Source organism: Corvus cornix, chromosome 3, assembly GCF_000738735.6.
Source record: "Corvus cornix cornix isolate S_Up_H32 chromosome 3, ASM73873v5, whole genome shotgun sequence".
NCBI lineage: Eukaryota > Metazoa > Chordata > Aves > Passeriformes > Corvidae > Corvus > Corvus cornix.
Window position 1 is genome coordinate 7336472 of NC_047056.1, and position 18546 is coordinate 7355017.

An 18546-nucleotide genomic window follows, 5' to 3' on the forward strand; every position below is an offset into this window, starting at 1 on the left:
TTAAAAATTCCCTCACCTTTTTAGAATTTTGTGAAATAGTTTCTGTAGCGGAGATGTGTTTCTAAAACAACCCCTTTATAATTCAGAAAGCAGAAGATTCCTTAATTGTTTGGGGCTAGGGGCATTTGAGCAGCAGAAGCTTGGAGGTCAGAGGGAAGAGCTAGGTGCTTTTTATTTAGTTTACCATAGAGGAAATAATCAGATCAAGACTGAAATATTTTGGGAGGCTGAACATGGCATTCCTAACTTTCCCAAGTTCCTGTCCTGAAACAGTTGCTGTGTGTGCAAAGTCATGAGCTCATTGAGATCCTGGAGTGAGTTATTTGGGCTCTGTAGTCTGTCTGCAGCTTTTTGAAATAAATCTGAGTGATAAAGCTGCATAATTGTTGTTACCGTGGTGTTAAAATCTTGGGATGATTCAGTCTCAGCGTGCGCACTGAGTCAGACCAAGAAACTGTCGAGTCTGCTGATTCGTGTTTGCCTCTTGACCTTTTGGCAAAGATCAAGTGCAGCATATGTTTTTATCAGTTTAATATCTGTTATGTCCTCAACTGGAGGATTTTATATTAAATGAGTTTGGGGACTGGGAAATGTACTAGGAGCTTACGCCATCCTCTCCATGTGTGAAGCCTGCTATTGCTGTGTTTCTAGAATGGTGTGAAAAGAAAAAAAAGACAACAAGTCCCTTAATGACCATAGAAGAGTGCAAAGGGAAGAGCAGGAACAGAGCAAACATAGATTATGCCTCTCCACAGTGTTCTCTTAATTCCCACCAATTTTCAGCTCAGGGAGTTCCCAAGCCTCCATAAAACCCCTGTAAAAATAAAATAAAATAGCACCTCTGATTTCATTTTAATCTTTTTTTCACTGCCTTCTCTATCTATATTAATATCTATTTTGTAATGTCCAGTATTATAAGATCAGATTATCATGCTTAGGACTGGGCATTACCTTGTACCTACGGGATACAGTGAGCCTACGCTTGGTCTCCTCCTTGCCGAAGAGCCAGTTCTTGCATCACTGGTGCTATTTATTTTCACTGACCGCTCTTACAAGTGGTGTTTTTCTGAAAAATGAGATTAATAGCAATCAGAAATAACTGCAGGGTCCAACAGATAGGAAACACTCTGCATGACGGTGAAATGCAACATTCAGGATTTGATTTGGTTTGGTTAAAGACCACTGGAAAGAAATACATGTGATCAGTATCATTGAGGAAACACTTTTTTAAACACAAGTGTTTAAAATATATAAACAGGCCAAAAACTATGGAGAGCTGGTGTTCACTTGAATGTTTTTGACTGATTAAATACCAACTCAGTCCATTTTTTAAACTGGAGGTCCAGAACTGTTCGTACATGCTGCAGTCAGTGGGTGGCTAACAGGAGCGGGTTTTATTTGGCCTGTGACAGAGTCACTGCTGAGGTCCATGTAATACAGCAGGTGATGACAAGCATGGCTCATGACATCTTTTGAAACAGAACCAGGCCACTAAAGGCCGCGTTGATATGACAGGGTAAAAACTGGGTGTTCTATTAGAAGCAAAATTAATACAGTTCAGATAGAGAGTGATCAAAATAATTTTTAGATGACATAAGAATTTGACCCTTCAAGGGCATTTTATTAAGTACATGAGGTAATACAGAATGGAGGAACCCATGTCGTTGTAAATTAGTGTCCTTGAATTAAGCCTCATCACCAAGACACCTTCACTTTTTTAGTTATTTGACCTGCCATGGTTAATAAAAAGGAAGTTAATTTGGTGTGACATTTTTGGTGGTAGCTTGGTGCACTACCAACTTAATTGCAGTACAATAAAATAGTAGTTTCCAAATAAACCCTAAACTTCACGTTCCTTGCATTTTGAATCACTGGGTGATTTACCAGTCACTATTTATAGCCTCAGCATTTCAATTAGGACACATTTAATAAAGCTTATGTGGGAGATGTGGAAATGTTTGTTGATTGTAATTATTTTAATGTTACTATTTAATGGAAGATACTGCATTTTAGTTCTTTAATATTTCTGCTTAGATCCACACCCTGAAATCTACAAGATAGAAATCCACTGCAGCAAAATGCCATCTTATTACTATGCATGCTATGATGCACACAGGTTATTGTCAATATACAGTGTCTACTGGCGAGGAAGCTTTTGTTTGTCATGGGAACAAAATGGTTGCTCCTTGTTTTTCTAGACTGCTGAGTTCTTTAAATGGAAAGCATTTTGATCCTGGAGTAAATATTGATTCTCTCTTTTCTCTCTCTGAGAAAATTAATTTAGTTTGTGTTATATGAACCCATGTAAGGTAAGACCAGCTCAGGACCCCACAGGCTACTTAAACCTGTGACACAGTGGTCTGTGGCATTCAAGAAGTGGGTTCATTACCCCTAGGTCAGCACATACATGCTGGTTCTTTTGGAGAGTGTCTCCTGCAGCAGAGCAGAGAAGGATTCATGTGCCACTTGCCTATAGCAATAGGACCCCAGATTTCTCATTTTCAGCCAAAAAGTAGTGGCATCCATTTGCCTTTTTTCCCACCCCCTTCTGAGTGGTTCTGTGCCTTAAACCCCAGTGGTCCGAGTGAGGCCATGGGTACTAATGCACTGTGCCTTCCAGAGACAGCCTTTGGAGAAACAGAGAGATCTGCATTTTGCTGTGCAGACTTTTAGCATGCAGAAATCCTTTTCACAGTGCATTGGGGCAAAAGTAGAGTGGTTGGCAATAGCCAAGTCTTCCCTTTATAAATAGACTGAAAACATGGAAAAGGGAGTGCAGAGTGTTGAGATAATTCATTTAAACTGAGCATCCACTGCTGTTGCCACTCCTCAGCTGACTGGGGGCATTCTGGGAGAGGGGCTCATTGGCACATCCTTAATGCACAAACTGAAAGAATTGGCAAGAGCAACTGAAAGAGTTGGACAGATTTCCTTAAAGAATTGTGCACTGCCACCTCCTCCTTTTAAAGAATTACACACTTCCACCTCCTCGTTTTTGCAGCTCTCTTTAAGAAGAAACTGAGAAATATCTGCAAATGACCACAGTATGTCTGCTGCTATCACAGTGTTTGATATCAATCCCTGTCTGTGTGCATCCCTATTGGATTTAAAGCATAAGCTCAAGTTATTGTGAAACTGTGTCATGCAAGTGCAAAGTTTCTGCTGCCCCAACTTCAAACTTAACTTTCATTAGTAAATTAACAGTTACACCAGATTGATTGGTTCCCTTTACGGAATGATACTATGGGATCATGATTGCACCATTATAAAAGCAACAACTAGCATTCTAAGAAATTAGTTCTAGTGGAATTTATTGCAACATTATTAGCTTTGTTATTTGTAAAGTCTGTGTAAGCTTCTGACATCTTGAATTACTGAATATCATTGTGAAACTGTTTTTTCATGTTTATGTGCTGTACACTGGGTTTTGCATTATATCATCAGCCATTTCCTTAGTAAAATATTTTGAAAGAATGAAGAAAAATTTAAAAAGAGAAGGAAAATTTAACTATACATCTATAATTTTAACTATACATCTCTAGCACTATATTAACTGTACATCTGAGACACTGTGTTATCATGCCTTTCTTCCAGAGCCAGCACTCTTGAATTAATGTTGAATTCACATTTAGTTTCATTTTTCATTTTTGACTCCTAATTTTTTTTAAAAAACTTCCACTGCAAATAGAAAAGAATTAGAAAAAGGGCTAACATATAACTTGCTTCTTATGTGCCTCAGAAGGCGCAATCCTACTACTGACTTTCTGAAAACAGTTAAGATTGTTTAACAAGGTTTGAAGCTAAAACAGAGACTTCCATATGACCTGTATTACCTCTCCTCAAGGGAATGCATTTTCTTAAAGTGATGATTTATGAGATTCAATACTAATGTCAAACTTCATTCTGCCATGTGAAGTAACATAATTAAAACACCAAAATAGCAGAACACAAGCAGCAGAACATTGTTGAACTTGTAGGTATTTCCTCATAGGTGATGTAAAGTTTGATGGAAAAGTGATATGAGTGTTTTAGGCATGTCAATGTGAGATGTAAGAAAAACAAGCCTTAAGCAAGTCTGCTATTTCCCTCAGAAGGATTTTATCCAGAGAGGAAGATGGAATATTTATGTGCAATAGCAGCTGCATATTTTTAGAATACTTTTGAATTCTTTTATAGTAAGTCTCTGTGTGATTAGAAAATAGATACAAATCAGATGAGGTAACAGTTTGTCCCATTTGTGTGAAGTGGTTTTCCAGGATAAAATTACAATTTATTTCTTTCTAAATGCGGTATCCATTTGAGAGTAAATTAATTACGGCTGAGTGGATAAGTATCCGCTGTCGTTCTGCAGTCATGACATGGCAAGACTCTATCTACGTGCAAAACTCATTCGTACATGAAAAAAGTAAAGTGCCTGTGCCTGTTGCTTTTAATGCTGTTACATGATACTTTGAATAAATAACTTAATTCCATGTTTAAAATACTCAGAGGTATAGTATTTTATTATTGGTATTCTTAACTTGGATTGCAGTAGTGTAACAGCTCTTTCCTCATTTGAGAGCTTCACTCATGAGACAGGAATGTGGTCTCTGCACTATGCCCTATCAGGTTTATTGTTGTGCTATGGCTTGAACAATTGAAGATGAACATAGTGTAGACCAGGCATCCCACAATGACTCTCAGGTTGGGCTCCCTCAGTGTTCTTCATTGATGGGTAGGATTGATGGGGAGGTTTTGTGCAGGGGTTATGATATGAGTTGCTTAATTCCTCTGTACATGGTGGAAAACTGTGTGGTTTCCTTGTTCTTCTTCGAGGGGAGATTTCATGCAGCAGAAATGCATGAATTTCTGTCATGTTTGAAGCAGTCCATTAGGAAAACAGAGAAGTGCACATTGGCTTCCCATTGAGCAGTTGCAGATCATTGGCTTGATGTCTACATGTGTTTAAACAAAATTGCTTTCTGTGCTTAGTCCAGTCATCCTGTGTCATACTCTGTTGAACTGCTTTTCTATCCTAAAATTTAACTAATTGCAAAATGGTTTTTACATAACAACATTGACTGTAAAGGTATGTGCTTCTACATAAGTGTTCTTTTGTAGGGCTTCTCTGCAATACCATTTCAATGAGGTGGATGAAAAATCAAGTGCGGAATCTTTGCTGTCTTCAAGTGAATATTATGAGGGATGATACAGCTGGAGTTTAATCATAAACTTTTCCCTTTCCTGACAGTACTGACATTTATTTTCTAGACAAACAGATGAATCTTAGATAACGAGTTGTTTTGATCATGTATGGTGTTGATGCAAAACTAAGGCCCGTATATTCTGAATTGTCTTTAAAAGACTGAATGCCTAAAAGCTAGTATTGTGCAAAGACTTACACACTACTCTAAAAGTTACTCCATTCAGCTGGCCTGGGGTAACAAAGCACTGCTGATCCATGTGTAGGGCAATCCATCATCCAGTGGACATGTCCTGGCACATAGCAGTGGAGGCTGAGTATTTAGTAACATTCCTTTTTTTTTTTCATGTGAAACTTTACACGTGGCTCTTGCTGTGAGTGAAGTTGAGTGGTAACCTGTGATCCCTGTGAGTCTGATTCACACTAACCTTTTTAGAGGGTTTCACAGCACTGTCTGCACTTCCTACCGTGTAATTGTCCAAAGAGCCTCCACCAGAACAAGAAAAGGAACTGGGGGTACGTGAAAGAGAGAAAGACTATTAACAGAGGGATGCTAAATACAGGAAATACGAGGGGAAACCCTGATCAGATTGTAGCTGAGAATACTTACCTCTTCCATTTTTAGCATCCCTTTTTGCATGAAGAGCAATGTAAAGGAGCATGGAGTTCCAAAGTGTGGGGATTTGCATCTGCGATATGTTGTTGGATACTGGAGCAAGATTTTGGTCCTGTGGTTGGCTTCCCTAGTCAGTTTGGGAAGCATGATGTTAAGTATTTCTTTGTGGAGGAGTATTAAAGCATGTGTAATTCAGCTAAGGTAGCAAATTTAGTCCTTGAACCTTTGTGTTTCTGTGATTTAAAAAATATTTTGATGTGTTGGTTTTTTTTTTTTAAGTGGGATGTCTAATCTAAAGGCCACATACAAGCCTTCAAATCTAACCTTTTCATTTTGCTTGACACTGTTGAAGAAGATAAGAAGGGAATGCTGTCAGAGAGTTTACACAGAGGATGGAGAGTGGTGGTGGTTAAGGGGATAATGACTTTGGCTCTGATTTTCTTCCTCCTGCTGCAACAAGGCATCTGTATTCTCTGCTGGGTGCAACCAGCCTGCAGGAAGCTTTCCTTCCTGCAAGCAACAAGTAAGTCAGGAAATCACCTGGGAAATTAAAGAGACATCAGAGCTGGACTTGTGGTTACTCGTTAAAAAAAAAAAAAATGTGTATGGATGGTGAAGGGTAATGATGGGGAGAACATGAGGAAGGACTTGGGTATGCTTCCATCTGCAGTATTGTAGGATAATACTGCTATGGCATCAGGTGCCATGAGCTTCCAGCTATCCATAGTGACAGACCTTTGTCTTCCATTTCACATACAAAGGTGAGAGCTCAGTCCAAGCTCAACTTGCAGCTGCCTGACACTTCAGAGGGACCACTGGCAGTAGTGAAGGAAGAACACGGAAAGTTCCTGGGCGCGAGATTAGCTGAAGCCTTTTCTTACCATACAATAACTTGTTATATCATCCTATTCAGACAAATATTTACAGTGTAACAGTACGTCAGTTATTTTGCCTATCAGACTCCTTATTTTTTGCTGCAGAAACAAATTATTTCAATTGCTTTAATATGCTATGCTCTTTAATTAGATGGTCTATAGGCAGCACATAAACAGCACTCTCCAGTATTGTTTCAGAAAATGAATAGCATGTGTGATGCCTGCCATCAGCTACAAGAGAAATGCAGACTGACATAAGTTCTTGTTATTTGCTTCCATATGAACAGCTCTAAGTGTCCCTTCTCAAGAAATGCACATTTGCTGCATTCTGGCTCTGGGGAGGCTGCATGTATATTTGACATGCTCTCAGTGGAGAATTGCTTATCCATGCCTGATCCTGATGGGTTTCACCTTCCAAAAGTAACTAGCATAGGTCAAAAGTTGGCAAGATGGATTGAAAAGTGTTTCCAGCTGATGGAAAGGCTTCTGGTAACTAAGTGGGGGAATTTGAAATCCAATCTATTCTCAATGGAAAACCAGCAAATGGTTCATGTTTCAACACAGACAAGCTGTTCCAGTATCTAAGTGCTGGCATACAGGAGTTTTTCAAACAACACAGACTGGAATCAACTAGTTTTGCTTCAAAGTACAAATTCAGAGTATCTTCTTTAATGGTCTGGGATATGCCAAAAGAACTTCGTTTACTAGTTCAGTGCAGTGTTAACGGTCACACCTGGATGTGTATGTCTCCAGACTCCCCTTCCTCCTCCAGGTCTTACATTCATTGATTCTGGCATTCCAGATTTCTCATTTCTTTCCCTATCTAAATTCATAATATTTTCCCTTCTGTAGCTGAATCTTTCCTTCCTTTGTCTGAATCGTCAACATTTTCATCTTTCCTATTTTCTCATCCAAATTCTTTTTTCCTGTTTACTTTTTTCACTCATGTCTGTTTGCCATGTTTAGGTTCTTCCATATGCCATTTCTTCACAAGTTGTTCCCATATTGTCCAATACTTTGAGGAAAACACAAGTTCTCAGTTGTTACCTATTTCTCTGCATGAAGGAGTGCATGCTGTAAGCGTGGGATGACAGAGTGGATCTTGTTGGGCAAAGTTGATTTTATTCCTCTGTGATTTTCTTAGCTGCTTTTCTTTGCCTTCCATTCCTTCCATCTGTCTCTGACTGTAAGCAGAGCGTAAAGCAAAGGAAGGGCCAAGTGTCTTTTACGTTTCCTGTTAAAATAGTGACGCCTTAGGTTTTAACTTCCCTATTTTTCAAATCCTGTACTGTCTAGTGTGTAACTTCGAAGTTTCTTGTAGCCTGTTAATTTCTGCTCTCTTGTGCTAGGTAGACGTAACAAAGCCTCTCCAGGCCTGCTCTTCAAGGACACTCAGACCGTCCTAGGCCCAAAATGTGTAAACCAATATCTTATGAGGGGGGTGAGCTTGGGGAAACGACATCATTAAGTGAAGCTTTAATTGGAGAATTAAACCTGATACGCAAATGAACCAAACCTATGAAAGTGTGAAGAACTCGTGACCTGTTGTCCATCTTGGGGTCCATCTTGGCAGTAGCCTCTGGCTCCCCAGGCTGTACCTTTGAAGCCCCTTCAAATAAATACCTACCTTTATTCCCTTATTCTTGTCTAGTCTGTTTTTAGGTGGCCTCTTCAGGCATCAATACAGAATAATGATGAGGATGTGAGTCAGAGGCTGAGCACAACAGCTTAGTAGTGCTTTATGTATATTTCTTCATTATAGTTTTATTTTATCCCATCGTTTGCATTTTTTTTTCTTGTCTGTACCTCTCGTAGCTCATGTACATGACGAGTTGATGTATTATAGGAGATCTTTAATCAAACATGGTTACTTTCTCATTTGCCTGGAATCGGGGTCTACTTTGGTATAGGAACTGTGCCAGGAGTGCCAAGCTGCCCTTCATGGCTTTGTGCAGGGCTAATGAAACCCCTTGTTACACCTATACTCATACATCCTCACCCTGCCCTTTGCAGATCACGGATTTCTTACTCAGACTGGGATATACAAATCTGTAGTTTAAATTCAGAACTAAACAAGGCGAGGAGCTCTTGCAGGTGTTTTGGTATAATCTTTAAAAACAGTTTCAAAACCTAAATTCTCCCAACAAGGACAATCAGCAAAGACAGATTTCCGTAGAACAGAAGCAATCTTGTTTGACAGTCTTGAGCAAATTCTCCCACTACCGGCCAGCTACTGAGATTAAGTGGAATTTCTAACAAGTCTGGTTACAATGGCTCAAGCACATCACTAGTTGTACTTACGTACTGCAAGCCTTGTGTGTTGCACTAGAGGTTTATTTTAGCACAGTTATTTTATGGTGCTTGGAATATTTTCCTACTCTACATTGCTGCTACTAGAGATAATGGATGACCACTTGGTTAATGTTTGATGGCAGTTACAATGCACCTCTCCCAATGTTAAGTGTTCTTATGTCTTTATACTAGAACTGACCTTCAGGGACAGTAAACATATTGTTTGGCAACAAGTTAATTACAGACTTTATCTTCCAAAAACATTCATGTCATGGGTGGGATAATTGAGATGTCCTTGCAAGTGAAAAAACTTTGTGACTTATCGTAATGCTACAGTGTAGGTGTTAGAAACCGAGGTCACAACAGTATTACAAGAGCTGTGTACTCATGTTATTTTGACTAAATAATTCTCGTCTTCAGGCTGTAAAAGTGAAGGATGGACTTAAATGATATGTATGGCAATATATCCTGTAAGTCTGTGAAGAAAAACAAAGGAATTGGGTTGTTCAGGGGTATGATGGGCAAGCAGAACTGATTGCATTTGATTTACTGTGGGATTCATTACTATGGTTTATTTTGTTTTTCTCCCCTTTCCTCCTTTTAAGGTCTTTGTCTTTTGTTAAATGGTTAGAATCATATTGACCCTTTCTGATTTTGTAATGTGAACTTCATGGTGATAAATAGCTAATAATTTGCAACTGAATTGGGCTATGAATTTAAATATGACAAACAGATGTACCTGTGATTACCTTCAGCATGGCTCAGGGGGTTTAAGTTTAACACAGTATAAATACTTTGCAGAAATATTATTTCTGAAATGGAGCACTGCAACTGTGGATACTATAATAAAGATGTTAATGAGCTCTGTGGTACATGAATTTTGTTGGGTTTTTTTTCCTGAAAACTTTCGGGGAGGGAGGAGGGGAGGAGTGTCTGCTGGTGACATCTGAAGTCCCACTTCTGGGGTGTTCAATCTCTAAGATGGAAGCAATTAGTTTATGTGAAGTTAAGAAGTACTTTTTTCACAACGTACGTTCACTGAGCATTCTCAAAAATTCAAGCCCCTGGAGGGGCACACTGAAATGTTATTTTGTGAGTGCCACTTGAATGAAAGTCCTTGTTGGCTGACAGAATTAAGGCAGGATGCACAGCTTAACAGCCCCAGCATGTCTTTGGATTAACATGAAACTAAGGATGAATACCCACATCAGTGTAATTTAAAGATCTTAATTGTAATATTTGAAAAAGCGTGGATTCTGCACATGTTCTCTTTCTCAAAACTTGGCTCAAGGAGATCAATAAGTCTGCTAATGAGCTACTTTTGAGCTGCTGTTTTCTGTTTCAGGTTTTCTACTCAGAAACTTACATTCTAGCAGAAATAAGTAGTTCCTTTTTTAATGGTTGGTATCATTGTGAACAATCAGATAACTTCAGAATGAATTTTATTTTCTTCAATAGAAGGAAAATCACAGTACAGCCACAATATATGTCAGGTGATGAGTCATTCCTTGCCAAAATGTAGCAGGAGTATGAAGGATTCAAACATACATTTTGAGATCTTTTTCTGGGTATCTGTTTGTTACGATGAAAATATTTAAACATCCCAACATTAGAGAGTAAGAGAATAAAATAGGATCTAAGCACAAAGACTTAGATTGATAGAATGCTGTCATTCATGTGTAATGCAGCACTGTTAACATCCTCATGTGTAAGTGATGCAGTTAACACAGAATGTCCTGGCTGGGTGTAAACTTAACTGCAAAGCTATAGAATAACACCTTCAAAATGATTAATTTTGTGGCTGTCTTGGTGACTATCTTGAAAGTTAAATCCCTCTATCTTTGCACTTATGAAAATGTTGTCCATATATTTGGGCATGGTGTGTTCAAGAAAAGTCACATAATCTCTTCCAGATTCCTTCATTATTAAATAGCACTGGAATGTGATTTTTACTGTGCAAATTGATCCAGGGGTTCCATATTTTGAAATTCCATCTCTAGCCCTAACCCGAAAGCTAGTTCATATTTGTTTTACCTTCTGCAGTACATGAGAGCTGAGTAAGTCAGCTCATCTCTCAGTCAGGACGAGGTACATCTTAAAATGACATCACATGCACCATATAGCATTTTTATTTTCATATAAACTAGACAGTTGTTGGTGAACAAGCTTTTCACTTTTGCATGTTTTAACTTTTTAAACATCCAGTTTCCCCTTTGATTTTTTTTTTTTTAGAAACTTCATAGCCTATTTTCACATTGTCTGTGTTGTTTATGAGGTTTACTTGTGTTTTCAGCATAAAATATAGTTCTGTTGAATTTCATTCGAGGTGATTTTTTCTGCATAACTATGTGTGAATAAGGGTTCTGATAATCCCTTTCTTTTTAAATCAACCAGTTTAATACTTCTGTCACTGTTGCATGGAGATGAGAGACTTGACCTATTTTTAAAAATGAGCTTTTTAGCTTTGTTAATTACAGGGGAACAGAATTATAGAATTTTTAGAATTTATTATTTAATTAGTTAACATTAGGATTTTCTGGTGCACACATAGATGATATTTTCCTTTTAATTGTTATCATTTGCAGTGGAACTTAGTGGAATTTTTTTATTTTTGTAACTCCTTGGTGCTTCCTAACCTTGTTAGTGTTCTTCAGCTTTTGATTTTGACCTGCTGCATTGGCTTCAGCTTTCCTGCATAAAAATTGCTTGGATTCTGCTGAAATATATAGATTATTCCATTTCATATCCATTCCAGCAAAATGCATGAAAAGTGATTCATATATGATTACAATTATTTCTAATGTGACACTTACCCTAGAACTATATTAAGTTGTTAGCCATGGAAAAAGAGAAGTATTTTTTTAATGCTATTCTGTATTCAGTAGCTTTGATGGTACTTTTTGCAGATGTTTCAGATTACTGTCAAAATTTCATTATCAGTGATAATATATTAATGCAGCAAGTTGACAGAGGAGTTGACTGAATGACTATTGCAATATATAATTAGGTTGGTGTAGTATGATATGTATCCACTGATGCTCCACAGCCTTTATATGAAATCTGTTAGAGACTGAATTCCCTTGCTGCACTGTTACCATTCCCAGAGTGACTCCTACCATTTTTTCGTAGGATTCTTGAAGAGAGTATGCATATATTAAAGATACTCCATGTTACGGAGTTGCAAATACATTTTCTTTCAGTTTTTATTTCAATAGTAGTATCACTGAAACTAATAATATCGTTATAAAGTTAGCAGAATGTGTACCCTTGCCTCAGTCTAATAAACCAGATCAAAACACAGTGTTTATATTATATATAATCAGTGTACCATATATTACCAGTATTTACAAGTATTAAGTAATTTGAGAGCTCCTGTAGTTTCTGTACAAACAAAAAATTGTTTGCAGAGATGTTTGCAAAGCAAAAAAAAAAGAAATTTTAATGGAATCCTTCAAATAGCTGTCAGTTCCTTCCTTAGAGTTTGATAATTGAAAGGTTTGTTATTTTTTTAGAAAGGGAAGATGGTTTCGATTATCCAAAGGCAGTGGAATGTTTAACTACCCTTCTGCTATCAGTGGACTTGTTTACATTAGGATTTTGACTAAATTGAGGTTGCACATATCCAGATGTTATCTGCCTGGGTGACTTTTTCATTTACTTTGGCAACAGATTTGTTGGTGTATTGCTACTATCCCTTTGTCATTTTTCACATTTTTCACATCACATTTCAGGCTACACTTAGCATTTCCTTTTCTAAACTTCCACTAAATTTTTAACTCCTAAACTTTTGCTCTTTTTTTCTAAGGACCAATCCTTACTGAAACCACTAATAGGATTTTGATCTTAACTGCAGGTTTTCTCATTGGGTGTCATGACTAAAGCCAAAGTCCCAGACAAACAATCCCAAGATACAAGACAAACTTTTTTTGTTCTTGATTTTTATCTCTGCTTTGTTGTGCTGAGGGGCAAGAGATGTATCTCAAATGCATCCACTCTGCAATGTCCTTCAGCAAGACAGGAAAGACAAAGCTCTCCACCAGGAATGGCTTTCTTCCCAGCACCCAGTGACCTATGGTGCCAGTGGCTCACACAGAGGAGCAAGGGCTCCTCAAAAAAGTAGGTTACAGGAGGATAACATTCCAGAGAGCATCAGTGGGGAATTGTAGAAAACATTCGCCGGGACTACTCAGTAGAAAGAAACAGTCTCTAGTTCTGAAACACAGCAACAGTTGGACAAGACTATCATTTAGTTCGCTACTGTCATGTCATTTTTCAGCACTGGTGGGGGTTGCGAGTGGGTTGGGAGGGAGAAATACCCAAGCCCAGAAACCTGCTGCTTAGGATGTGCCAGGTTGAGAACCAGCTTGAATAAAGATTTCCGTTTTTTATATCTTTAGAGTGCTAAAGATGTAAAGTGGGCGAGTGCTCAGGCTCCCAGCAGTGATCAGACAGAGCTGCAGCCAACAGAAACAGACGTTTGAAAGTGTAAGATCCTAATCTATGTCCTAGTGAACCTTTCTGCGGAGTTGTTTTACCTCTTTCAACCTTCTGGCTGCAAATTAAAAAGAGTTCATGCTGGTCTTCACGTGACTCACTGATACATTAGCTCTGAATGGAGCTCCACTTATTAATGTTTATATAGTCTCGGTAGATCTAATCCTATTTGCAGGCCTTTAAAATGCCAACTTTTTATTTTAAGCCTGGTTTACTTTTAACTGCAATATTTAGCCTCAGAATGTGTTTGTGGGATTTTTCCTCAATGGCATTTTCCCTCAGTGGCATTTTAAAAAGTGTGAGGTTTTAAATCAGCAAAAGTAATGAAAGTTTTTGTTCTCTTTTGCATATCATTTAAGCAACTCTGTGGTGTAACCATGCATTGGGGGATTTGAATCAAGCAGATCTAATCGCTGCTAATAATGTTTATTTTGGTAATGCCTAGAAAACAGCTACTATTAGCAATGCAGAAACATATGGAAACAGGTTTATTTCTCTTGTAGTAGCTAGGGGTGAGTGATACTGGTAGAAGTTTAAGTTAAAATCCACAGCGTTGATGTCAGCAAGTATCAGACTAGTTCCAGTTAGAATACAGGAGAGACAAGAGGAAAGGGAGAAGAAAAATTGGTTATGAAGATGCAAGATAGTTGGAAGGAAATGTGATACTGAAAAGGGAGACATGAATAAGCAGTGAAACTGAATTGAATGAGGGGAGAGTGACGATGATCTGCCAAGCAGCAGAGCAGTTAGCTCAGGAAAACATAACAAAACTAGACACTTATGGATCACAAGAAGTACCTCTCTTTGGCAGCTGTTGCTTTTACAGGTTGGAGAGTGATAGGTCTCTTTCTGAGTATCTTCCCCCAGGACAAGTGATGGACTGAGATTTGACATCTGCAGTGAACTATCTACTGTCAATAAATTAGTGCCCATAATGAGATGGTTTTAGATGTGTGCCTACAATTTGCACAGGGCTGTGCAGGAGGTGAACACAGAACTTTTTCCAATTACTTCCCAGCCTACCTGACAGGCACAGAGCAAACAGGTTGTGCATCCTTTTCTTCCTTTTTGTGAATTTTATAAGAGAGCAGGGGTTTACTCCACGTTGTGAATGAGTCATGTTTGAAATAGGCAGCTGACTCACTGTATAAGGGCCTGATATCTCTATGAGATTTGAGAAAATTATTTTTAAATGTTGGGTCTGAAAAACAACATGAAAGTAAGTCTCATGTATCTTAGGACATCTGCTGAGTGGGGAGCTGCCCTACAATGTTAGCTTTGTGCACATTTGAACAATCTCTCATTTAGGACCAATGGCAGAGTATCATAAAAACGATGAGGGAATCAATTACCCTATTTTTTCCATTGGCATCTCTGAGGACATGTTTGCTCTCCATAGATTTTTTTTAAAAATGGTGTTGAAAAGGTTGGAATTTTGTTTTTATAGCATTACTTTACACAGAGAAAGTAAGGCTTGTGGGCGAGTGTTACAAACCTCTTTCTTTCCTCTCCCTTAGTCCTTTACAATGGCACTGATTGGATGCTTGGTGTTTAATTGCACTGCATCTTTGCCAGTTATGGCGTGGTCAGAAGGAAAGGGCAAGGGCAGGGGAAAATTGACCAGTGTTGCTTTTCAGTTCAGCCAGGTTGCCTTCAGGAGATCCCAGTAGATCATTCTGCTCTTTGCTCCTTGCCTTGTATATAATTAATTTGGGCTGAGTGACTGCTTTTAAATTGAGTTTTGTGGTAGCTGCTGGTTCAGAGAGCAGGTCTGAGCTGTCAGCCTCTGAGCTGTTTACTGCTCACAGGTGTCTTCTCAATTGATGGTAATAATTCACTTAGAACAAAATAACCTGTGGGCTGAGATTCCTGTGTCCTCTTCCCCTGCAGAGGTGTGGGTCTTGAAAAGAAAAGGAATTTGGTAAAAACTGGAGCAAAGCAAAGCAACCAGGATTAATGGTAGAATCAAAATAGTTCTGAAATATTTGGGGAGATGGAGCAATGTGGCTGGAGGAGAGAGGGACACCGTTGCCTAGAAAGAAAACAGTGTACCCAATGGACATCACTAGAAGGTTCTGTTAAATTCCAAAGCCATTCAGGAGAGAAGAAAGTGAGGCTTTGGGATGGAGGGGTGTTTGTTTAATTTTGTTATAGACCCTTCCATCTCTTGTTACGTCCAAAGTAGAGGTTCATAGGACCCCTTTACATAGCTGTATGGCACATGTTATCATCCAGCCCTGGTTGCTGGAACAGTGAGGCACCATAATCCAGGGTCCTCAGAAGGAAGGAGCTGTGAGAAACGAGTAGATTTAAGCAATCAGGTCATTGATTTTTTGTGTGAGATGTTGTGAAGGGAAGCTGGGGATTATCCCAGTAACGCTTGCCGGAAGGCTGAGCTGGTAACCAGCTTACACTAAAGGAAACTTGAGAGCACCTGGATATGTACCATGTTTAGTTACAACATAAGAACTGCAACTGACACTATTTCCCTGACAGCTTGGCAGGTTGAAATAACAGTGGGAGACTGGAAAAGAGCAGAAAGAAATATTGTACAAAGAACTGCATGGCTGGTTGCATTGGTGCCTTTATGTCAGTGAATCTTCCCCATGAGACATACACAAAGGCTCTGGAGCTTGTATACACATAGGTGGCACACACATCTTGTGAGGTGCCGTTAACAATAACAGCTCTTTCTTATTAAGATTTCTACGAATTATATTTAAATAAAATGATCAGTATCAATTGCTACATTAAGCAGATTTTCAGACTCTAATATTCAACCATATTCTAATATTCAACACCATATTTCATTTCATGTTGTGTTCCTGTTAATATTCCTGTCCAGACAGACAAGATTAGTTGGAAGCAAGAAGGCACAAACTCATTTTTAGGAAAGGTAAATTTTGCATTATGAAATGAGCAAAACTCAAAGAGAATTCCAGCTTTAAATTCTTAGTTATTAATTACTTTGGTTCTTGAGTCTCTGAATTGTAGCTCACAAAAGCTAAATGAAACAAAACTGTTACCAAAACTTTATCAATCCAAACAGAATGTGCAGAGGTCGGGAAGTGCCAGAAATCTGTTTCCTTCAACCCACTGCAGGTCAGTGAAGTCTGCAGATACCAACTGTAGTTCACCAAGTCCTGCCCTGGTGACTTGACACCCTCTCAGTCCCATTTCACAAGTGGGTTCCCTGATCCCAGGTGGGCTTTGGAGCAGTGTTCTGAGCTGTCTGCATCTTCACTGATCTTGGAGATCGGGATATCTCCAAGCCTTTGACTAGAAACTGAAAAAAAAGGAATATGCTCCCAGATGACTTCCTAGTATCCCCATTCCCTCCACTCTCATATTCCTTTAATTTGGCCTTTTTATAAAAATGCTGTTAATCCACTTTCTCTAGACTAGATTCAGTAATTGTTCACCCACTTCATAATGGCACTCACCTATATTTAATACTGTTTCCCAAAGTAAATTTGAACTCAGTGGAACAGTATAATGCCAATGCAACAAGGACAAAATAACATGTATAAATTCACTGGCTGACATTTGCCCTTGTTTCTAAAAGAAAGGCGTAAATTCTTTACTTTTTAATCTTACTAATTTCAAGTCTCATGCAAAAGCTTTTATCTTTTGTAGAAACTGCAAAATCAGCGCATACATTTTGAATGCTTTAGGACTAGGAGGTGTTCATCTTTTTCTCTTGAGTTCAGATGCTTTTCACCTATTCCTAAAAGTGTTTCCTTAGTTCAAATTTGCTATGCTTGTCTCAACCACGGGAATGTTGCCTTGGATCATTTGCAATGAACAGCTGCAAGGAGATCTCAGAAAGAGAATATGCTAAGTAAATTAGAGGGTTTAACTGCACAGCAGTCAGCAGTCTTTCATCTGTGATACTGTGTGCTTGTCTGTGAATTTGGGAGTAAGTTTCCAGAGTTCCAGAAAGCTCTTGGTTTTGATGTGTGGAATCCCAATGAGCAGGAGCCTCTGACAGCAGCTTTTTCCAATATTTAATCTTCACAGTGTCAATGAAGGGAAGCTCAGGTTTTATTTTTTCCCCTCATCACCCCTTTCTGCACAGTTAACAGTGACTATTCAGAAACTCCCTTCCTGAAGGTGGGCTTTGCTGATGAACTTACCCAGAACATCGCAGCATAAAGCAACATCCCTTGACCTTCTTTATATCAAGAAGGAAGGTCTTCAAACAACCATATTTTATCCATACAGCTACTGCCTTGGCTGTCACTCATGCTTTAACAACACTCTTTGATGTGGGAGAATTTCAGGGTAAAGTGACAGCCATAAATGTTCATATTGGTAAAATTCCTGTGATGTAGTCACTACATGCACTTTATTGTATATTCTGTACTTTAGCCTGCTGCCTGCTAATGAAATGGAAAGCATTCGGGAGAAGGAGGGGAGAGAAAGAGTTGGGTGGATTTTTTACATTTTGAAGTGAAAGAACATTTAATATATTCATGTCATTATAGTATATGACATCATTTCATGGTCATTTATGTAAGGTAGAAAAATAACTATTCCCAACTGCTTCTCCATTGTGAAGTAGCACGAACTGTTAGGATAACTCTGAAACAGGTTTGAAAAAGAATGCTGTCAAAAAATGGGTTTAAAATGTGTAGAAAGCACAGCATATTTGAGATTAAGGTCTATGCAAAATTTAATTTTCTCTCTTTAAAAAACTGAGAGCAGAGAAGTTCTGAATTCACTTGACAAATGAAAAAATTAGGAAAGTATGAACTGAGCAAAACTTGTTCCTGATTTGCATGTTGTATGTCAGGACAGAGGCAAATTAGTACCTTACAAATAAGATGCTGATAATAAAGGTTATATAAGATATATAAGTTTGTGCCATCTTTCAGAAACTTCTGAAATACACAGAGATTTTGAAAAATAATACCAGTTGCTGAGCCACCCTAAGAAGCACCACTTTCGTCTAAAAAATATGGATAAATCTTGTTTACCTGCAGAACTGTAATTTGTCATCTTAAGGTTTATCTGTCATTTTCTGTAGGCACAGCAGCATGCTTCCTCCAATATTTTATCTGTAGCCATCACAAAACAAGCTGGTT

At 38.5% G+C, this 18546-nt stretch overlaps 1 protein-coding gene and 1 non-coding gene across 7 annotated transcripts in view; both read left to right on the forward strand.

Moving 5' to 3' along the window:
* Positions 1-18546, forward strand: part of MACROD2 (mono-ADP ribosylhydrolase 2) — an 893899-nt gene that overhangs the window by 401581 nt on the left and 473772 nt on the right. The window lies entirely within an intron of this gene.
* On the forward strand, positions 477-667 carry LOC120411818. Its single transcript, XR_005604369.1, has one exon. It is a non-coding gene; the product is annotated as a U2 spliceosomal RNA (small nuclear RNA).